Source organism: Bos taurus, chromosome 4 (genome assembly GCF_002263795.3).
Source record: "Bos taurus isolate L1 Dominette 01449 registration number 42190680 breed Hereford chromosome 4, ARS-UCD2.0, whole genome shotgun sequence".
NCBI lineage: Eukaryota > Metazoa > Chordata > Mammalia > Artiodactyla > Bovidae > Bos > Bos taurus.
In genome coordinates, this window is record NC_037331.1 from 25587501 (window position 1) to 25607915 (window position 20415).

Genomic DNA, 20415 nt, shown 5'->3' on the forward strand with positions numbered 1-20415 from the left:
GACATAAGCAATTCTTGCTCTCTAAGTCTTCATTCTACTTAGAGGATGATAAGAAAGAATAAATTATCATTTGTTAGGTTGTATTAAATGTCTTGGAGGAAAAAATAAAGCATAGAGAGAATCGTGAGTACCTCACGAGTGGATAGTATGGCATGGGGTTTGCAGCTTTAAAGTGGGTGTTCAAAGCAGAGCTTACTGTATAAAATAAATAAGCTGTCAGGACATGTTGCAAAGCTCAGGGAGGATAGCCAACATTTTATAATGATTTTAAATAGAGTATAATCTACAAAACTTCTGAGTCTATTGTATACTTCAACCTAATATAATATTGTAAGTCAACTATGTGTTGTTATTTAGTCACTAAGTCATGTCCAGCTCTTGCCACCCCATGGACAGTAGCCCGCCAACTATACTTAAAATGAAAACCAAAACAAAGAAGACCTCACTGAAAATGTGAAATTTGAAAGACCTGAAGCAAGTGACAAAATACACAGAAAAATATTACTTAGATTTCACTTGTTTTTCAAAAAGTTAAACTGAAATGCCTTATAAGTATTTTAAAATGGCAGTGTTAGAATAATTTATCCCATTAATTATTCTATGAGGGGCATGTGTACAGTCCACTGTGGACCTGTGATCATCTTAAAAGATGGCCTGCAACATCCTGATGATTCCCATTTTATTCAAGGCGATTTTAATATTCAGTGTGACTTTCCTTCACCTTTTTAAAAATGAGGGCTATGTCTTTTTAGGCACCTAGCTTTAACCACTTAATGACTTTAATAAGCAAGAACATTCCATTCTCTGATCAGAATAATAACATCAGGAACCAGGCAAAGAATCCAACCAAACTGAGGCCCGAGTTAGTGCTAGTTCTCTTGAGTCTCTTTGTGACCCTAGACAGCACATTTAATGTCTCTGGGTCTGTTTTCTCACCTGCTAAGCAATCAGTTTGTGTCCTGGGATCCTTCAAGTTTCTTGTAAATTGTAACAAGTTATCATTTCCCAAATTGTGTGATTTCATCACACATTCCTGTGCCTCTTACTAACATAAAGAGTCTCAGGATAATAACTGTTTTGTGGGAAGTTCTAGTGAGTGACTCAGCAGACCAGGCTAGGAAACCTGAACACGCCTTTCTACCAGTGCCCGTGTGAATCATTTTCTTGGATTTTCAGTTGTATTCACTTACTGTGGAATTTGTTAGTGCCCTTGGCAGAGTCCTTACCCCATTGCTCAATCGGCATGCCAAACTGCTTCATCTCCTGCTATTGTTTTCCAGAAATTACAGCTGCCCTGCATGGCTGCAAGCACTGCTTTGAAGTGCCCCCCACACCTGGGGTTATGCTGTTTCATCTCACCATGCCCAGATTTCGGGAATCCTAAAATAACCCTTTGTCCCCACCCAGTAGCTCCGTGAAAATGTGCTGTGGTGTGTCTTACTTAATTCTATGAGAACTGGCACTGGATGGCATTATTTACTTGTTTTTTTATGTTTATCTTGGAGGGAAAGGATATGTATCAGAGCTCAAGAGTCCAAAGTACAACTTTATATTGTTTGAATTCCTCCTGCATCTACAGAGTTTTCTGAATACTTGGACTCACATGAGTTCCTCTGCCTTCTTAGAAGAGGAGATAGCATTGGTGGTAGCCAAATGGAAATGAACAAATTGAATTTGAAATCGAGCTTCACATCTTTTTGGCTGGTTATTTGGAAAAGTACTTTTACTGCAACTGTTGAGCGTTGATTATAATGATTATCTATAAAATCACTATTTACTACTACCCAGTATGATTTTATTTCTTTTAAAATATCAGTTGTCATATTCATATCACACAGTTTTTGTGCAAAGTAGTAGAAGAGAATGTATGTAAAACAATCACTAAAGTACCCAACATTTGAAACATACTAATTTCTCCTTTTGAACGCTTTTTTTTTCAGTATCTAAGCTGAACACAGTGTTTTATAATTATTTCACATGCATAAATGTTGTCTTATTAATCTTCTCATAAATTTTGTGAGAAAATGACCAGCATTACGTATTTCCCTGGGGTCCCCAATGCAGTGTCTGGTCTACTTGGGACTTTATTAAGTTAGTAATTTTAGACTTAGACTTGGCACAGTACCAGGCATATAGTAATTGCTCAATAAGGATTTTATGAATGAGTGGGTTTCAATGATTTGATACATTTTAAAAATTTGTAGGTCTACTTTTCTAGGTCTAAAGTTTTCTTTCAATTGAAATTCTGTTTGATAAGAGCAATGATCCTTGGCTAGACCTACCATGACTTATTTCAAAATACCTCTAAAGTCAGGGGCCTCCCAATCCCACATTTCTGGGATATTAGGTCCTGTTCTAGGACTTCAGGATTGCCTAGAAAGGGATATTCACATACAAGGTTATGTTTTAAATAGTATATGAAGTTCCCAATAGTCATATGGGAGATATATCTAGGATTAACTTAATGCCAATGTCGGCAATGATCAGAATATTAACATAACTGGCAAAGGCCCAAGAAGACAGTGTTCTTTGGATTACTCATTCTAGTTTTAGCAAATAACAACTTTTCGAATATTTTGAAGGAAAACTTCTACTGGTACTTTGCTGGTGTATCCAAGAATTGCAATGTGAATGATTGTCTAATGGTTTGTCATTTAGAGGGCTTAAAATAATTATTTTCTCTGCATGGGAAAAAAAAAAAAAGCCAAGGTGCCAATCATCTAACCACATACCTGAGATAAATTTAATGTTTTGAATAAATCTGAAAGAAATTTATTTCGTTTAGTCCAGCAGTCTCAACTTTGGGTAAGAATCAGTTGAACAATTTATTAAAATTGCAGTTGGTCTGAGGTGGAAATCAGGAATCTGCATTTTAGCATACTGCATTTTAATCTGCATTAAATTAATGCATAATCTGCATTAAATTAAATGCACAATCTGCATTTTAATCATTCCAGGTGATTCTGATGCTTACCAATCTATTGATGTCAGTAAGGAAACTCCGTCTTAGCCTCTGCACTGCTTAGGAAAGAGCATGTGGGTTTTATAGGCAAATGCAACTCAATTCAAGTTCAAGATCTTCCATTTACTGTCTTTGTGTGTGAGTACTGGAACATATATAACCTCTTTGAACTTCAGTTTCCAACTGTAAAGCTGGATAACTCTTACCATATAAGTATGATTTTATCTAGAGCACTTAAAAATTTGTTTTACAGTAGGTCCTTTTTGGTTATCTATTTTAGATATAGCAGTGTGTACATGTCAATCCCAAACTCCTTGCTGCCACACTTTAGCCCTGGTAACCATAAATTCATACTCCAAGTCTGTGGGTCTGTTTCTGTTTTGTGAATGAGTTCATTTGTATCGTTTTCTTTAGATTCTGCATATAAGCCTTGTCATACTGCCGAGTGACTTCACTTAGCATGATAATCTTCAGGTCCATCCCTGTTGCTGCAAATGACATTATTTCATTCTTTTAAACAACTTGAGTAATATTCCATTGTGTATATGTACCACATCCTCTGTATCCATTCCTCTGTCAATGGACATTTAAGTTGCTTCATGTCCTGGCTATTGTGAACAGTGTTGCAATGAACACTATGGGGCATGTATCCTTTTGAACCATGTTTTTTCTCTGGATATATGCCCAGGAGAGGGATTGCTGAGTCATATGGTAGCTCCAATTATAGGTTTTGTTTGTTTGTTTGTTTCTTAAGGGACTTCTATACTGTTCTCTTGAAGAAGGCAATGGCACCCCACTCCAGTACTCTTGCCTGGAAAATCCCATGGATGGAGGAGCCTGGTAGGCTGCACTCCATGGGGTCGTGAAGAGTCGGACATGACTGAGCGACTTAACTTTCACTTTTCCCTTTCATGCATTGGAGAAGGAAATGGCAACCCACTCCAGTGTTCTTGCCTGGAGAGTCCCAGGGACGGGGGAGCCTGGTGGGCCGCCGTCTATGGGGTCGCACAGAGTCGGACACGACTGAAGCGACTTAGCAGCAGCAGCAGCATACTGTTCTCTATACTGGCTGTAACAATTTACATTCCCACCTACAGTGTAAGAGGGTTACATTTTCTCCACACCCTCTTCAGCATTTATTGTTTGTAGATTTTTTTCTTTTTTTTTTTTATCGAATGAGGCAATTTATTAACCCAGCATCATCTGTCCTAATGCTTTTTGTTGGCAGCTGCCACGTGTCCAGTGATTCTGTCCCTGAGGCGTCAGTTTGTGGCCCCCATCTTGGTCCTTTTCCACCATTTTCAGCCCCTCCAGGGCTTGGAGGACCCACTGGGCCACGCTCTTAGAGCCTCTGCTGAAGTGGCTGGGCATGACACTATTCCTGATGCCCCCCATAGATCTTGGTCATGGAGCCAACCCCAGAGCCACCCAGGAGATACAGGTGCTGTGCCGTGTAAGCAGCTCATGTGTGGAACCCATTCTCATCGTAGGCAGCAAGTTCTTTATGCTTGGCCAGCTTGACGGTGTTACAGGGACTTTCAGCTTCCTGGACTTTTTGAGGAAGGCTGCCAGAGCTCTGACGAACTCCTGCTGGTTCACGCCTTTTACAGTAACTCCAGGCATCCTGCAGCCTCTGCGCTGCCAGCCAGGGGAAAGCTGTTTGTAGATTTTTTGATGATGGACATTCTGACTAGTGTGAGGTGGTACCGCTTTGTAGTTTTGACCTGCATTTCTTTAATCATTAGTGATGTTGAGCATCTTTTCATGTGCCTCTTGGCCATATGTATGTCAATTTTGGAGAAATGTCTATTTAGGTCTTCTGCCCATTTTTAACTGGGTTATATTAATTCTAGTAGGGAAATACATTGTGCATGCATTGATATAATGTCCTAGGCTTGGTTAGTTCCTTAATTCTTCTGCGGTCACTCAGAGGTAGAAACCTTGAACACTGCCAGTGGTGGGAACATGGTCTTTAAATGGGTCATTTACTTTTGAATCAGATCAGAGTCCCTTGAATGTTACCATAGGCAAAAGTTGTTGAAGGAAACCTATAGTTTTATACACTTGATTGCTCTAAATTTTAATGTAAGAAAAGACCTCATCTATTTCTGGCTCTATAACTCTACTTAAGTCACAGTGTAATTCCCCATAAGAGAGACTTGAAGTGATTACTCAAGCACACAGTACCTGTAAGTTGACTTGTTTTGAGGCTTCCTGGTTTGTCTGCTGCTAATGGAGGTAGAGGCTGGAGGGCTTAATGATCAAATTGTTCTAGGGCCTGTCTGGAGATGTGAGAGTACTTCACTATACTCTGAAGGTTACCAAGGAAGATTCTAAGGGGAACCCAAGCTCCAGGTAAGACTCCCTGAGTTATCACTAACTTGGCATTACTCTACAACCCTCTGTGCAAAGCTTTACTGATGCCCCAGAGGTTGATGTTCTTCACACCCTCCAAAAACCTTGATATTTGCACCTCCGCTGCCTTACATAAATGTACTGGACTTGATCATTTGCACATATGTGTCCCACTGAGGACATAGAATTTTGGTTCACTCCTTTTTATGTCTGTTAGAAGGACACTGTCAGACAGTGAATAAATGAATTAATAAAGGATTATTCTTAGTTATATACCCACTTCCTAGACTGAGTGGTTCTCTCCTATGTTAAGCTTCTGTATGGAATTGTACAAATGTTTTGCCTTAAAAGGGCTACTTTAGTTCCCTTTGTAATATGTAGTTCCTTTGGAGTTAATGAGCTAAGAGTATTTTATACACTAGTGCTTCAGCATTAAGAGAAGAAAATACTTGCCCTGCTGATTTGTTAAATTAGATTTTTTGTTTTCTACTTTGCATTGCAATGCTTCAGAAATCATTTTAAGAGGTATGTATATCTTTAAGAACAGGTCTTAAAACCCAAAAGGCCAAGGAAATATTTTATCATAGTTTCAGATTGATTTATATAAGTTTTACAGTTAGCTCATTGCCATCATGAAAAACAGCTCAGACTTCTAGAGCCTTCTACTAAGCAGTTACGTCCAAAATATGTAAAAGAGCTGTTTCAGTATTGAAAGTTTTTTTTTTTTTATAAAATGCTGAAACATTTTTATATTAATATGCTATTTTGAAGTTTATCTATTTTGTAAAAATGTTATAAAATGCTGAAAACACCAGTCTGAATTAAACTTGGAACTATGCTGCAAAGATAAAAATGCATCTCTCTGGAGAACTTGATACTTTCTTGATAGGCTTGACTAGCTGTGCTTAATCATAGTATACCTGAAATCAAGTCAGCTTGCACCTCTACTTAGACTCGTGGGACATCCCAACCATAACTTACCTGCTTGATGTCATATTTTTCTCTCCATCAAAAGGTTTTAGTCAATTTAATAAAAAAAGGATTTTAGTCAATTTAAATATGTTAACACAATACGAGGAATGAAGTGAAGTGAAGTCACTCAGTCGTGTCCGACTCTTTGCTACCCCATGAACTGTAGCCTACCAGGCTCCTCTGTCCATGGGATTTTCCAGGCAATAGTACTGGAGTGGATTGCCATTTCCTTCTCCAGGGGATCTTCCCAACCCAGGGATCAAACCCAGGTCTCCCGCATTGTAGACAGACACTTTACCGTCAGAGCCACCAGGGAATACTAGGAATAACTAGGAATACTAGGAATAACTCCCCTTAATTAAGAGAATTTTGTCCCTAAAGCTCATTATACTATTTTCATTTAAATTAGATGAAAGAAAAACTAATTGTACCTTTAAACCTCTCACCTATATCTCCAGATGATAAATGTGCCAGTAACATTAAAGAGAGAAGCATGGTAGAGTTGAATCCATTGTTTATTTGGAAGGTAGTTTATTAGTAAGCATTGAAAAATCATGCAAGGAGAGATCACAGGCAGGAACATGAGACTCTTAGAAGAGCTGTGATGGTAAATGATGGTCTCTCTGTGAGGGAATCTGATCATTGTAACAGTCCTGCATGTGCAGGCATGAATGAGTGCTTAGAAATATCCATTTAGGAAATGGTAAAGCAAAAGTCAACTTTAGATTCTTAGATAAGAAACAGTACTCTTAAACTTTACCAGTGCCTCCATTTTCACTCACGTTATAGCCAATTCACATGTGGGTTGACATTTTATTTTCATTGTTATACTTGGCCCAGAAGAACTCTTACAGCAGGAATTGTTTCTGTTTCTCATTGAAAGTTGGGATATTAAAAATAACTGGGAATCATTGTGAATACTAGTATTTAGAATCATTTGAATATGGATCTTTGGAAAATACTTTGAGGTTAACTTATTTGGGGAGTGTAAAACATAGGTAGGAAAATACACAAATCAAATGTACTACTTGATGATTTCTTCCTCACAAAATGATGACTTCTGTGTAAAACCTACACCCAGATGAGGAAAGAGACCGTTATTTGCACCGAGAAGACTCCTTTTTTTTTTCCCTTTCAACCATTAATCCCCAAAGATAACCACTATCCTGATTTTTCTAACTTCATGTAAGTGGAATCATACAGCAAAGATTGTTTTCCCCCTGATTCTCTGACTTCACATATGCATGTGAGATGCATCCACATGGTTGCTATAGTTAATGTTCTTTTTCTTTTCACTATGTAGTTATCTATTTTATCAGTGTATCATAATTTATTCATAATTCTGCTGTTACAGACTCTTGATATCCCTATTTGAAAGCTATTGCAAATAGTGCAGCATAAACATTGTCATTGTCTTTGTAGTAAATATGTGAGTGCCTTTCTCTTTTGTGCAAGTCTGATAACAGAATTGAGGGATTATTGGATCTGTGTTTTTAGTAATTTGAGTAGTTTCTTCTAAGCAATAAGAGTACCATTTGATTCATATCCACTCCAACATTTGATATTGCCTGTCTTTTAAAAATGGAGTGTTCAGTTCAGTTCAGTTCAGTCGCTTAGTCGTGTCCGACTCTTTGCGACCCCATGAATCGCAGCACGCCAGGCCTCCCTGTCCATCACCAACTCCCAGAGTTCACCCAAACTCATGTCCATCGAGTCGGTGATGCTGTCCAGCCATTTCATCCTCTGTCGTCCCCTGCTCCTCCTGCCCCCAATCTCTCCCAGTATCAAAGTCTTTTCCAATGAATCAACTCTTCACATGATGTGGCCAAAGTATTGGAGTTTCAGTTTTAGCATCAGTCCTTCCAAAGAACACCCAGGGCTGATCTCCTTCAGAATGGACTGGTTGGATCTCCTTGCAGTCCAAGGCACTCTTAAGAGTCTTCTCCAATACTACAGTTCAAAAGCATCAATTCTTCGGTGCTCAGCCTTCTTCACAGTCCAACTCTCACATCCATACATGACCACAGGAAAAACCATAGCCTTGACTAGACGGACCTTTGTTGGCAAAATAATGTCTCTGTTTTTGAATAAAAATGGATTGTACAGTATATCTATTCTCAGTTTTAACTTGTATTTACTTGATGACTCTTAAAGCCTCTTTTTGTGTATTTAGGAGCCATTCTAATAGTTTCTTTGTAAATTGCTTTTTCAAGTCTTTTACCTAGTTTCCTATTTTGTTGTTTGTATTTTTCTTAGTGATTTGTAGGAGTTATTTATATTTTCTTTAGACACATTCTTTGACAGTACATTTATAAAAATGTGTTTTTGTACCTACTATAGAGTTTGTTTGGTTTGTAATGATGTCTTCTTTTGGGGAACAGAAATTATTTAAGCTTAGTCCAATTTATATGTTTTCCTATCTTCTTTAACCTTTTTAGAATCTTATTTAAGAAACACTTGTCTATCTCAGGTCATGAAAATAGTCTCCTGTTTTCTTAATGAAAGCTTTTGTGTTTTGCATTTCACAATTAAATCTACAATCCATCTGAGATTGGTTGTTGTGTCTGATGTGAGACAGGGATCACATTTTATTGATTTTTTTTTTATATGAATAGCCCATTGATCAGTACCCATATTGAAAAGACCATCCTTTCTGGAAAAGACTATTTTTTACCCACTGTACTACAGTGTCACTTTGTAAAAAAAAATTAAAAATGACTGTGTATGTGTATAAAAATATTAATGTTTGTATTTATGGATTTTCAATTCTACTTCACTGGTCCATTTTTTGATTATCCTCATTTCAAAATCACATTGCCTTAATTACTATAGATTTTAAATGTTTAACAATTTGTTGGTGTAATTTCCCCAGCTTTGTTTTTCTTCTATTTTTATCTTGGCTCTTCTCAACCTTTTTTTCATTTTCACATAAATTTTAGAATCAAATTTTCAACTGACACCAAGAAAGTACTGAAGTTTGTATTGTATATATGAATCAGTATGGACTGAATTTACATTTTTACAATATTGAGTTTGACAGTTCTTGATTATGGTATATTCCTACTTCTGTTTACATCCACTTTGACTTTTCTCACTAATGCTTTGTACTTACATATATTTTGTTGGATTTATTCCATCAAAGTTATTATTTAGGTCTTACTATAATTGGCTTTGTGTTAAACTTTTTTAATTATATATTTTTATTTTGGAAGATAAAATGTAGTTGACTTTGTGTAATCATCATGTATCTAGAGATTTTGCTCAGTTCACTTTTTGACAAATAGCTTGAATGTCGATTATTTTTCTTTTGCTTTGTTTTTGCCATTTTCTCTGTACACGTATCAAGTCAGCTGAAAATAATGAATTATTTTGCTTTGATTTTTAGTGTCTTGCACTGGCAATTCCTTTTAGTATCGTAAAAAGTAAAAGTGGCAATACCAGGTAAGTAATAAGAAGAGTCTTATTACTGGTCTCAGGAAATTACTGAGCATTCTACACTATTTTGAAAGTTCCATTCTATATGCAGTTTAAGAGTTTTTATTGTAAATTAATGTTGAATTACCTGAAATGTTTGCATGTATTAAGAGGACTATGCACTTTTTCTTTTCTTTTGCTAATTTGTATCAACACTAATTTATTTTTTAATGTTAAAATGCCCCTGCATGCCTCGAGTAAGTCCAGTTTTTAATGACATATTATCTTTTTTATCAAATATTCTTTTACATGGCAATTTACTCATGAGAGACACTAGATCAAATGTTTTTACCCCTCTTTTAAATTAAGTTGAGCTTTATTTACATCCTAACTCTTTTGTTGTTTTTGACATTTTAACTCTTTAAAAAACAAAATTTTAAAATATTCATTTTTGTGCTAATTTTTATAGCAGATATATTCACATAGGTAATATCTTAGAATGATTATTCCAAGTACCAGTGTACTAGTACTGTGTAAATAAAACAGACTCTTGTGTTGTTACACTTTGAGTAAACTGGGTTTCCCCAATTTCTCCAGACATCACATCTTTTTCTTAATGTGCAAGCAGTAATAGAATCACTATCTCACTGTCTACAAAATGCAGTCTTTGGTGAGATTTTACTCCAGGAATACATTTTAGTTGGAAATTTTTGCCTGAACTAGTTTCTGATCATATTCTTAAAGTGTTCCAGAATAAAGTCTGTTCTTTACCTTTGCATAAGCAAAAGTTCCATTTTGTGTTTTTCCTTAATTAGATGTGTTATTTGTATTCAAAGGGGAATCCAAACTTCTACAGAAAATGTTAAAAACTGAAGTCTAGTGAATTCTATTATTAACTTGTCTTTTCCATTTAATTGTGATTTCTATCATTTACATATATATTTTTTACTTATGAGTTTTCTTTATATTAAGCATTTTTTAAATTAAAATGTTTGCATTTAAAAATAGGACACAGTTGACAGAAACTTAAGTATAACTGGGGAAAAGTACATGAGTAATTTAATACGAAAGTTGCTATGTATAATGGTATTGCAACAAAATGATGGATAGAAAATAATCATAGGCTAAAAACTTCTATAAAAGTCTGGTAATTATATTTAATGGATGTAAGTGTCTTTCTACTCTGTTTGTTGTTGTTTTTCTCTTTTTTTGGTTCTAATTTTGAATTGTATATTTGCAAGAAACATAAATTCACTCCCAGTAGTGGAGAGAAACGGAGAAGGCAATGGCACCCCACTCTAGTACTCTTGCCTGGAAAATCCCATTGGTGGAGGAGCCTGGTAGGCTGCAGTCCATGGGGTCACGAAGAGTCAGACACAACTGAGCAACTTCACTTTCACTTTTCACTTTCATGTATTGGAGAAGGAAATGGCAACCCACTCCAGTGTTGTTGCCTGGAGAATCTGAGGGACAGAGGAGCCTAGTGGGCTGCTGTCTATGGGGTCACACAGAGTCAGACTTGACTGAAGCGACTTAGCAGCAGCAGTGGAGAGAAAAGAAAACCTATGGTCAAGACAAAATAGGCAAATGCAGTTATCCATAAAGGAGAAATAAAGTGCCAGCAGGCCACAGTAGGACTGGAACTAGAAACCCAAAAGTTAGTTTACTCTTTCCGACTTGAATATGCTTGTCTCTGTTCAGTTTCATCTCTGTATGATTTCACCTTAGTTTTTTACATGGTGTAGCATGGGTACCACTACATCTCGTTATTTGTGTGGTTTTGGAATTCGTATGCTTTTGTTATTTCAGATATTTCAGTTATTAAGGAGGAAAGCCTCTTATTGTTCCCTTCTTATGCTTCCACATGAGGATCTTCATTTAAAAGACCTCTATCTTCTTCTTTTATATTTTCTTGACTCCACATCTTGCAACAAGGGGGAATTATTTTGCTTGGTTTGTTTGAGAGGAGTTGTTGAGATGGCTGTGCTAAGCAGCCACTTCACTACTCTCTATAGATCTCCCTGCCTGTGGCCAAGGTGCATTATCTGCTCCTACTCACAGGGATCTGCTACATAAATAGGAAATCAGTAACATTCTACCCGTGCCAGTTAGCGCATGGATAAATAACTGTTTAAGTCCACTTGTGCTGCCATAACAAAATACCACAAACCAAATGGCTTATAAACAACAGAAATTTATTTCTCACAGTTCTGGAGTCCAGAAGATCAAGATGCCTGCAAGTTTGGTGTCTGGTTAGAACCCACTTCCTGGTTCATAGACTGCTGTGTGCTCTCATGACACAAGGGGGCCAGAAAGCTCTCTGGGATCTCTTCTATATAGGGGCTAATCCCATGAATGAAGGCTCCATCTCATACCTAATCAACTTCCAAAAAGCCTTATCTCCTAATGCATCACGTTAGGGGATTAGGATAGGAATTTTGGAGAGATGTGCTGTGCTTAGTCGTTCAGTTGTGCCCGACCCTTTGGGACCATATGAACTGTAGCCTGCCAGGCTCCTCTGTCCATAGGGATTCTCCAGGCAAGAAACATGGAGTGGGTTGCCATGCCCTCCTCCAGTGGATCTTCTCAACCCAGACATCAAACCCAGGTCTCTTGTGTTGCAGGTAGATTCTTTACCATCTGAGCGACCATAATCATGTTCAATTTAGGAATAAATTTTTAGCAAGCCTATTTGGCTTTAGATATAAAGTCATAATCCCCAATTAGCTTTCCTAGTAGTAAAGGTGATATTTTGAGTTCCATTTTTCTGACTGTTGATTCTATTTCTCAATTGGTTCCAAAAGAACAGACATGTATACCTGTGGCGGATTCATTTTGATATTTGGCAAAACTAATACAATTATGTAAAGTTTAAAAATAAAATAAAATTTAAAAAAAAGAAAGAAAATATGGTCCATTTGTCACATGATATAAAACAATTAAAATGTTAAGACTGAAATTTAAAAAAGAATGCTTATATATGCAGATGAAAATATAGATCATATTTATGAACTTGAATATGGAAGGATTTTGTAAGGAAGCAAGTTAAAATGTAAAAACTAGCCTCATTTCACCATAATAAAATAAAAATACCTGGGTCTCAAAAAAACACACAAAAAACAAAGTACAAAAAACCTGTCAGAGTGAAGTAAAAAATTGTAGCCTGGAAATATAACACAAATTCCTATAAATGAGAAAAAAAATAACCCATTAGAAAAATGGGCATCATATAAAATATATCCTGGCTAGTCAGGAAAGTATGATCTATTTCTACCACAAGGAAATACTGGTTACAATGAAATATTAGTTCTACAGTGAGATACTAAAAATGCCAAGTGTAGTAACACCAAGTATTGGAAAAAATGAAGAGCAATTATAATATTTATATACAGTTTTTTAATGTCTAAGATATTTTAGAGTTTTTGAAGGAAAGGCCTTATCCTGAAATCATATTTCACAAATCAAGACTTGTGAAATAAGGATTTTTATCATAATACATGCAGCCATAGTCCTGGGATTACTAACACTTGCTGGCTTCTAGTTGCCTACTGGATAGAAGTTAAATATCCTAGCATGACATTGAAGGCCTTTTACACTTAGGATCTCTCTTTCTGTCTTCCTTCCTTTTTTCTCTTCCTCACTTCCTCTCTTTCTTCGCTAGGCTGGGTCTTAGTTGCGGCACATGGGGTCTTTAGTTGTGGCGTTATGAATCTTAGTTGTGGCATGTAGGATCTAGATCCCTGACCAAGGACTGAACCCAGCCCTCCTGCATTGGGAGAGTGGAGTCTAAGCCACTGGGCCACCAGGGAAGTCCCAGAATCTTACTTTATTTTCTACACTTACTCTTTCCTCCTTATAGCATATGTTCTGAGTATCTAATGAATCGTTCTCAATTCCTAGAGTGTACTCCTTTTTAATGCTTTCACTTGAAGTGCATCATTCCTCCTTAACTTTTGATCATCTTTCAAAACAGTTAAAACATTGCCCTTGTAAAAATACCTTCAGTTTTCACACTGTGTTACATACTTCAGGGTGTTGTTATGGGCTTATATATCTGTGTTCTCCATTAAAGGCAGCTTGTGGAAGGTGCAACCACATCTTACTTGTTTTTGCTGCCCAGTGCCTGGCATAGCAGGTGCTTGATATTAGAAGAATAAATTATTAGAAGAGATGTTGAAGCAGTTGTTGCTAAATTAGTGACACAAGCACTGAGCAGGATGAAACTTCAGAGATTGTCACTGTGTTAGAGTGATCTGAAAAGATGCCATGAAAGCTCTTGGCCTTACTCTTGGTCTCAGAGTGTGGGTAAACCCTGCAGTCATTGAGGAGAGAGGTAAGCTTCCCAAGCTGAACCAGTAAGGAGAGCAGAAGTTTGGACAAGGGGAAGCCGTTCTTCAGTCTGCAGATTTCAATGCATGTTCTGCCTCTTTAGGGAGCTAGTGTCTTTATTTTCTGGGTTCTATAGAAACTGCTCATGTTTCCTTACTATTTAAGGTAAAGGTAGGGACTGTGTTGATGTTTCAGCTCCAAGGAGAAAAAAAGAGAAAAGGAGATACATAGGAGATGGAGCTAAGCAAGGATTTGTGGTCTCAGAATGTAGTCTCAGCCTGAGCCCATAGAGAGCTCTGGAGTGTGAGCAGCACTCAGAATTAATCTCTGCTCAGGGCAAGCAGGGGATCCTTTTATATACTCAGGTTAGTCCATTATTGATAACAGGCTGTTTTTGAGAGGGGTCCCATCCCTGGAGCAAGAGAACTTCCATTTGTCTGGAGGCAGTTCTCTTAGAGAGGGGTCAGCTGTGACTATGAGCTGCTAACACACCCAGCAGCTGGGAGATGAGTGTTCTTGGCTGCTAAGGTGGATCTAAGCAAGGGACGACTTTAAAAATCTACTCAGATACCCTCTTGCAAGTACCTACTTTCCCACTCTTCTGCTGTGGCCCCACTTTGTATCATGCTGTTGTATCACTGCCCCCGTCTGCTGGGCCACTCATACTGCTTTTGCTGACACTATCACTTTAAAATAGATCCTGGTCCTTTGGGCACTGCTGTGTTTCAAGGTCCTTGGCACCCTAGCCACTTCTTCTGGGTATCACCATTTATTGCATTGCTCTTGATTCTGTAGCTTTCTGGGTGTCAGGTTCTATTTAAGGTCAAAGCTTGGGAAGAGATCCCCTTGTATTCTGTTACATTGTATTTGTTAATTGGTACCCAAAGCAGAAAAGATTGTACTCCAGTGTTTTTAGGAGTAAATGATAGAGCAACTCTTTTGCTTTCTCTAGCACTCACTCACCCAAACATTACCCAAAGTCTTCGCTAATGACTACCATTCTGTTATTGAAACACTATGATCTTCCCAATTTTCTGCTCCTTTAGGATGTGTCCTCTCCCCACTGGCCTCTCAGTCGCTCTTGCAAATGGACACTTGGTAGGCCTGTGCCATCAAAGACCCTACCACATATACAGTTTCTAGTAGTGCCAGAATCATGTCTTAAGCTACATATGCAAAATTCAGATTAAGACTAAATCATGTGACTAGTTGAAAGGAGTTAATTAATGCAGTGACTATTCTGGGGAGAAGCACTGTATTAGTTTCTGTTCAGAATTCCATGATCAGAATGTCTAGTACTTTCAATAGTATCTGGATGTCCTATCCTTCTAGGCAAATATAAAACCAATGAGCGGTGAATGGAAAGGCTTCTGCGATAAGGCATTCATTTACCAGTGTCATTTCTAGGCTGAAGCATTTAATTATGCATGTGAGACCCTCTTGTGCTTTTGTGCCCTGCTGTAGCAAGGATGGAGGAGGCTCTGGGGTGCAGCTAGCGGGCCAGTGGTTGAAGCAATCTCTGCCATCATACTCAGAGGACGTTGTGTAAATGAGAAATAAGAGAAATGGTTTTTCTTGAGTTAAGCCATTGAGATTTGAGTATTGTTTGTTAGTACAGCGTAACCTTAGCACATCCTCACTAATAAAAATAACTGCTTTTATTTCCTTCTCATTCCCCGTTTAACAACAACAACCAAAAAATGGTCTCTATAATGAAGGAGCTTTTGGTGAAGACTGCAAGTTATAAAACTTCATACTCATAAATTTTCCTTTTTCCTTTGCCTCCCCTCTTCTGTCACCTGGTATGCTTCTTAAAGAATCTGTGTGTTTGAGTAGAATGGTTTCATAAAAAAAATACTAAACATAAAGTACATTCCAGATGGTTAATCTGCCACAGTTATTAAAATAAGCAAAATATCTGAATTGCAAAATGAGTGATTGGTATAACTTAGGAAGTCAGTAATCAGGTCAATTGTATAGCTCTAGAAAGCCAAACCTTTCAAACTCCACATCTTTGTGTGTGTGTGTGAATTTGGTCACAAGTATGTCTTTAATCAACGTGTTGATTTTGGCAAGTCTGATAAGTAATACTAAGACTTATATAGATAGATAAAATGTTTCTTCACTGGAATCTCTCAAATAAGTCTCAAAAATGTCTATTTACACTCTGTACCTGTTGAACTGAATTAAAAAAAAAAGGTAAAATCTGACACAGTCACATCACAATGTAAACTCTGCTTGTGAAATGTTATTGCAGCCAATATTTTAAATATTTTAGTATAAATCATTCTGAATGTATGATATGTATAATGTGATGATTAATATTTATCTTAATACATCTATTATTTATAAAATAATCAGCCGATAGTAAAATTTACTTCTTGCAAATCTAGTAGCTAAAATCAGCATATATTTTAGGTGTGTGGCTAATGCTCTCTGCTGCTCTACTTTTTAATTTAACATTTTAGAAAATAAAGCTGGAGGCCTCTTTTCAGAATCCCTAATTCCTGTGTTATTTTTTAAAAGTGTTCCCATTAGGGAACTCTCTGCTTTTAGAATCAACAACAGTTCATGGCCTGTGTCACATAAGCTTTATTTATTCATAGAAGTTATCTGCAGTAAATAAACTACTATAAGTAAATGAGTCTATTCTGAATTTTTTAACGTGAAAAAATTTAAAAGGTAAAATATGTCTGATGATATTACATGATGAAAGAGAGCTAATAAAAGCACCACCAAGAAAGAGGTATGAGATCCCAGAATCCAATGGAGTTACATTTATGGCCTGGGGGTGTTGGTCTGTTCTGAATATTTCTTCCCTGCAGGCACTGTGTGATGTCATACTGAAAGTCTACCTTGTGTTATAAAGGGTGAAGACACTTCCTACATACAGTCTTCCCCCATAATGATATTCAACTGCAGTGGTAAACAAGCCTATTTGTTTAGCACTGTTATTTAGACCACTGTTAAATAGTCTTTTTAAAAAAGTTAGAAAATGAAACATTTTCATGACCATTATTTATAGGATTTTTAAAATGCAGTATTTTTTAAACATTTCCATAAAAACAGTAGCTGTATATTATATTTACTGAACATGATGTTGGGCATTGTAGTCTACATGGATTACTTCATTACATCCTCAAGACAATCCTTTAAGTTATATACTATTATTATTTCTGTCTTACAAAGCAGAAAGCATAGTTGGGCTAGGTAACTTATTCAAGGTCATAAATGTAGTCACTCATAATGCACAAATTGAACAAATATTTGCCTGGCACTAGGGTTTCAGAAATGAGTAAGACATAGACCCAGTCTCTGAGAAACTTTGTGGGAGAGATAGTCCTAAAGATAGCTGTTCAGTATGATATGAAAAGAACTCTCTAATCAGGAGCCATGATTTGACACAGGGAAACTGACATGTGAGCCAGGAGTTAAATCTTATCAAAAGAAAGGGGAGTGTCATTCTGGACCCTGTAACCTTCACTTCCAGAGAGAGCGAGAGATGAAAGGGCATTGTGCATGGGGAATGCTGGTGAGTTTGTGCAGCTGGAATGGAATGTGTAGGGAGAAGAAGAGCTAAGATAACACAATTACTCTTTAGTATAAACTTTTACCATTTCCTTCCTTCCTTTTTTTCATGACCTTTCTTCTTTATGGACTATCTGTTTACTGTTTTCCCAAAATCTGTATAGTGCTTTTATTTTAAACAACATAAAATAGAGTGATTGAGATGAAAATATATAAGTAAATGCTGTGTAATAGACTCAAGGACTTGACAAGATGAGCAGGAATAGAGATATCCTTCCATTATGTAGGCCAAAAGTGGTTTCTAAAATTAAATATCAAATACAGTTCCATGCATCCTAGATGATCTGGGGGGGAAAAAAAAAGAAAAAAAAATAGAGTTACACACCTAATTAAAAATTTTAATTTGAATATTAAACTCCCTCACAAGGTTGGAAAACCCCTATGGTTACCTCGGACATTTGAATAGACCACAACCCATGGGAAACCCCTAAAGAAAAGTAAATTTATTTCAGTAGAACCAGGGCTTTCTGAGTTTATGTTTAAAGATGGTAATGTAAGTTTTTAGGTTGAAAGGCTAGGCATTTATTTCAGAAGGCAGTGTGCTGTTATAGAGAGACTAACTAAAAGAGAATGCAAAAGAAAATTCTAAGATGGTTCAGAACATTGTTCAGACTATTCAGGAGGTTGTGCATATGTTTCTTCCTGATGAGAGAAGTGGAAAACATAAGTCATGAGATATGTTTTCACTCAAAGAATAGCAAAATAACGATGGAACCAGCACAAATTTTGTCTGTTTCTAACAATAGAAGAACCTACTGTAGAAATAAAGCAGCTGAAGGATGAAAGATACCCATGTATAACACAAGAGGGGAAGTCCTAGAGGATAGTACATGTAAATGCTTAGAGTTGTTTATCATGTAGGAACAAAGCCAATTTAGGGAAATACATTTGACATTATAACATGTGATGGCAAAGGCTGATCAAATTACCATTTTATGCATGGAAATAATAATAAAAGTATAATTAGAAAGTTGTGAATGCATGTGTGTGTGTTTTGTTGTTCAGTTACTAAGTTGTGTCTGACTATTTGCAACCCCATGGACTGCAGCACACCAGGCTTCCCTGTCTTTCACTATCTCCTGGAGTTTGCTCAAACTCATGTCCATTGAGTCAATGATGTCATCTAACCATTTCATCTCTGTCACTCCCTTCTCCTCCCAGCCCCAATCTTTCCCAGAATCATAGTCTTTGCCAATGTGTTGACTCTTTGCATCAGGTGACCAAAGAATTGTAGCTTCAGCTTCAACATCCTTCCAGTGAATATTCAGGACTGATTTTCTTTAGGATTAACTGGTTTGAACTCCTCTCAGTCCAAGACACTCTAATACAGTCTTTTACAGCACCACAATTTGAAACCATCCATTCTTTGGCAGTCAGCCTTTTTAATGGTACAACTCTCACATTTGTACATGACTAATGGAAAAACCATAGCTTTGACTAGATGGGCCTTTGTGGGCAAAGCGATGTCTTTGCTTTTTAATATGTTCTCTAGGTTTGTCACAGCTTTCCTTCCAGGGAGCAAGCATCTTTTAACTTCATGGCTGCAGTCACCATACACAGTGATTTTGGAGCCCAAGAACATAAACTCTGTCACTGCTTCTACTTTTTCCCTGTCTACTTGTCATGAAGTGATGGAACCAGATGCCATGGTCTTGGTTTTTTAAATGTTGAGTTTTAAGCCAGCTTTTTCACTCTCCTTTTTCACTTTCATCAAGAGGCTCTTTACTTCCTTTTAGCTTTCTGCCATTAGGGTAATATCTGCATAACTGAGGTTGTTGAAATTTTTCCTGATAATTTTGATTCCAGCTTGTGATTCATCCAGACCAACATTTCACATGATATACTCTGGATAGAAGTTAAATAAGCTGGGTAACAATATACAACCTTGTCATATTCCTTTCCCAATTTTGAACCAGTTGTTCCATGTAAGGTTCTGTGTGTGTATATATGTATGTGTATATGTATGTGTGTGTGTATATATATATATATATATGACACATAGAATTTATACAGAAGCCCTGCATGCATGCTAAGTCACTTCAGTCATGTCAAACTCTTTGCAATCCCATGGACTATAGCCCACCAGGCTTCTCTGTCCATGGGATTCTTTAGAATCCAGAATACTGGAGTGGGTTGCTATTTGCTCCTCCAGGGGATCTTCTTGGCCCAGGCATTGAACCAAACCCCCATCTCCTGCTTCTCCTGCATTGGCAGATGAGTTCTTTACTACTAGCTCCACCTGGGCAGCTCTTTACTACTAGCTCCACCTAACGTCTACTAATTTACGGAACACAGTGGACACAAAAAGAAGAAAAAGAGAGAGAAGAGTTAGGGAGAAGAGACTATGGGGTCACACAGAGTCGGACACGACTGACGTGACTTAGCAGCAACAGCAGCAGCAGATGTGACTTTTTCCAAAATGGCTTCAACAGTGTTTCCCTTCCTATATGTTCTTCGATGCTTGTCCCATTGATAAATGGAGTCTGTTTTCTACCTTGGTTGAGGTGGGCCCAGTGACTGTGATGAAAGAAATGCCATGAGACTTCTGAGACTAGACCCTACAAAATGATACAGTCCCTACCTACCTCTCTTGGGACACTCTGCTATGGGACTCTGAGGTCCACAGAAAATGTCTAGGGCTGCCACATTGTGAGCAAGCATCATGAAGATGCTACATGAGGATCACCTATTGCCTCCAGCCAGGGTTCCTGACAACCACCAGTATCAATCGATATGTGTGCTCAGTCACTTTAATCATGTCCCACTTTTTGTCACCGCATGGACTGTGGCCCACA

The 20415-nt window shown here is 37.4% G+C and overlaps 1 long non-coding RNA gene and 1 pseudogene across 2 annotated transcripts in view; one reads left to right on the forward strand and one right to left on the reverse strand.

The window, feature by feature from the left end:
• LOC101907877 (uncharacterized) overlaps positions 1-20415 on the forward strand; it is a 226325-nt gene that overhangs the window by 56160 nt on the left and 149750 nt on the right. Inside the window, exon 3 of one of the 2 annotated variants that reach the window (XR_009494191.1) lies at positions 5238-5317. The exons of the other annotated variant lie outside the window; for it this stretch is intronic. This is a non-coding gene — a long non-coding RNA (uncharacterized lncRNA). The remainder of the gene's footprint in view (positions 1-5237; positions 5318-20415) is intronic. 2 annotated transcript variants of the gene reach the window in all.
• Positions 3653-4619, reverse strand: LOC781774 (small ribosomal subunit protein eS19-like; annotated as a pseudogene).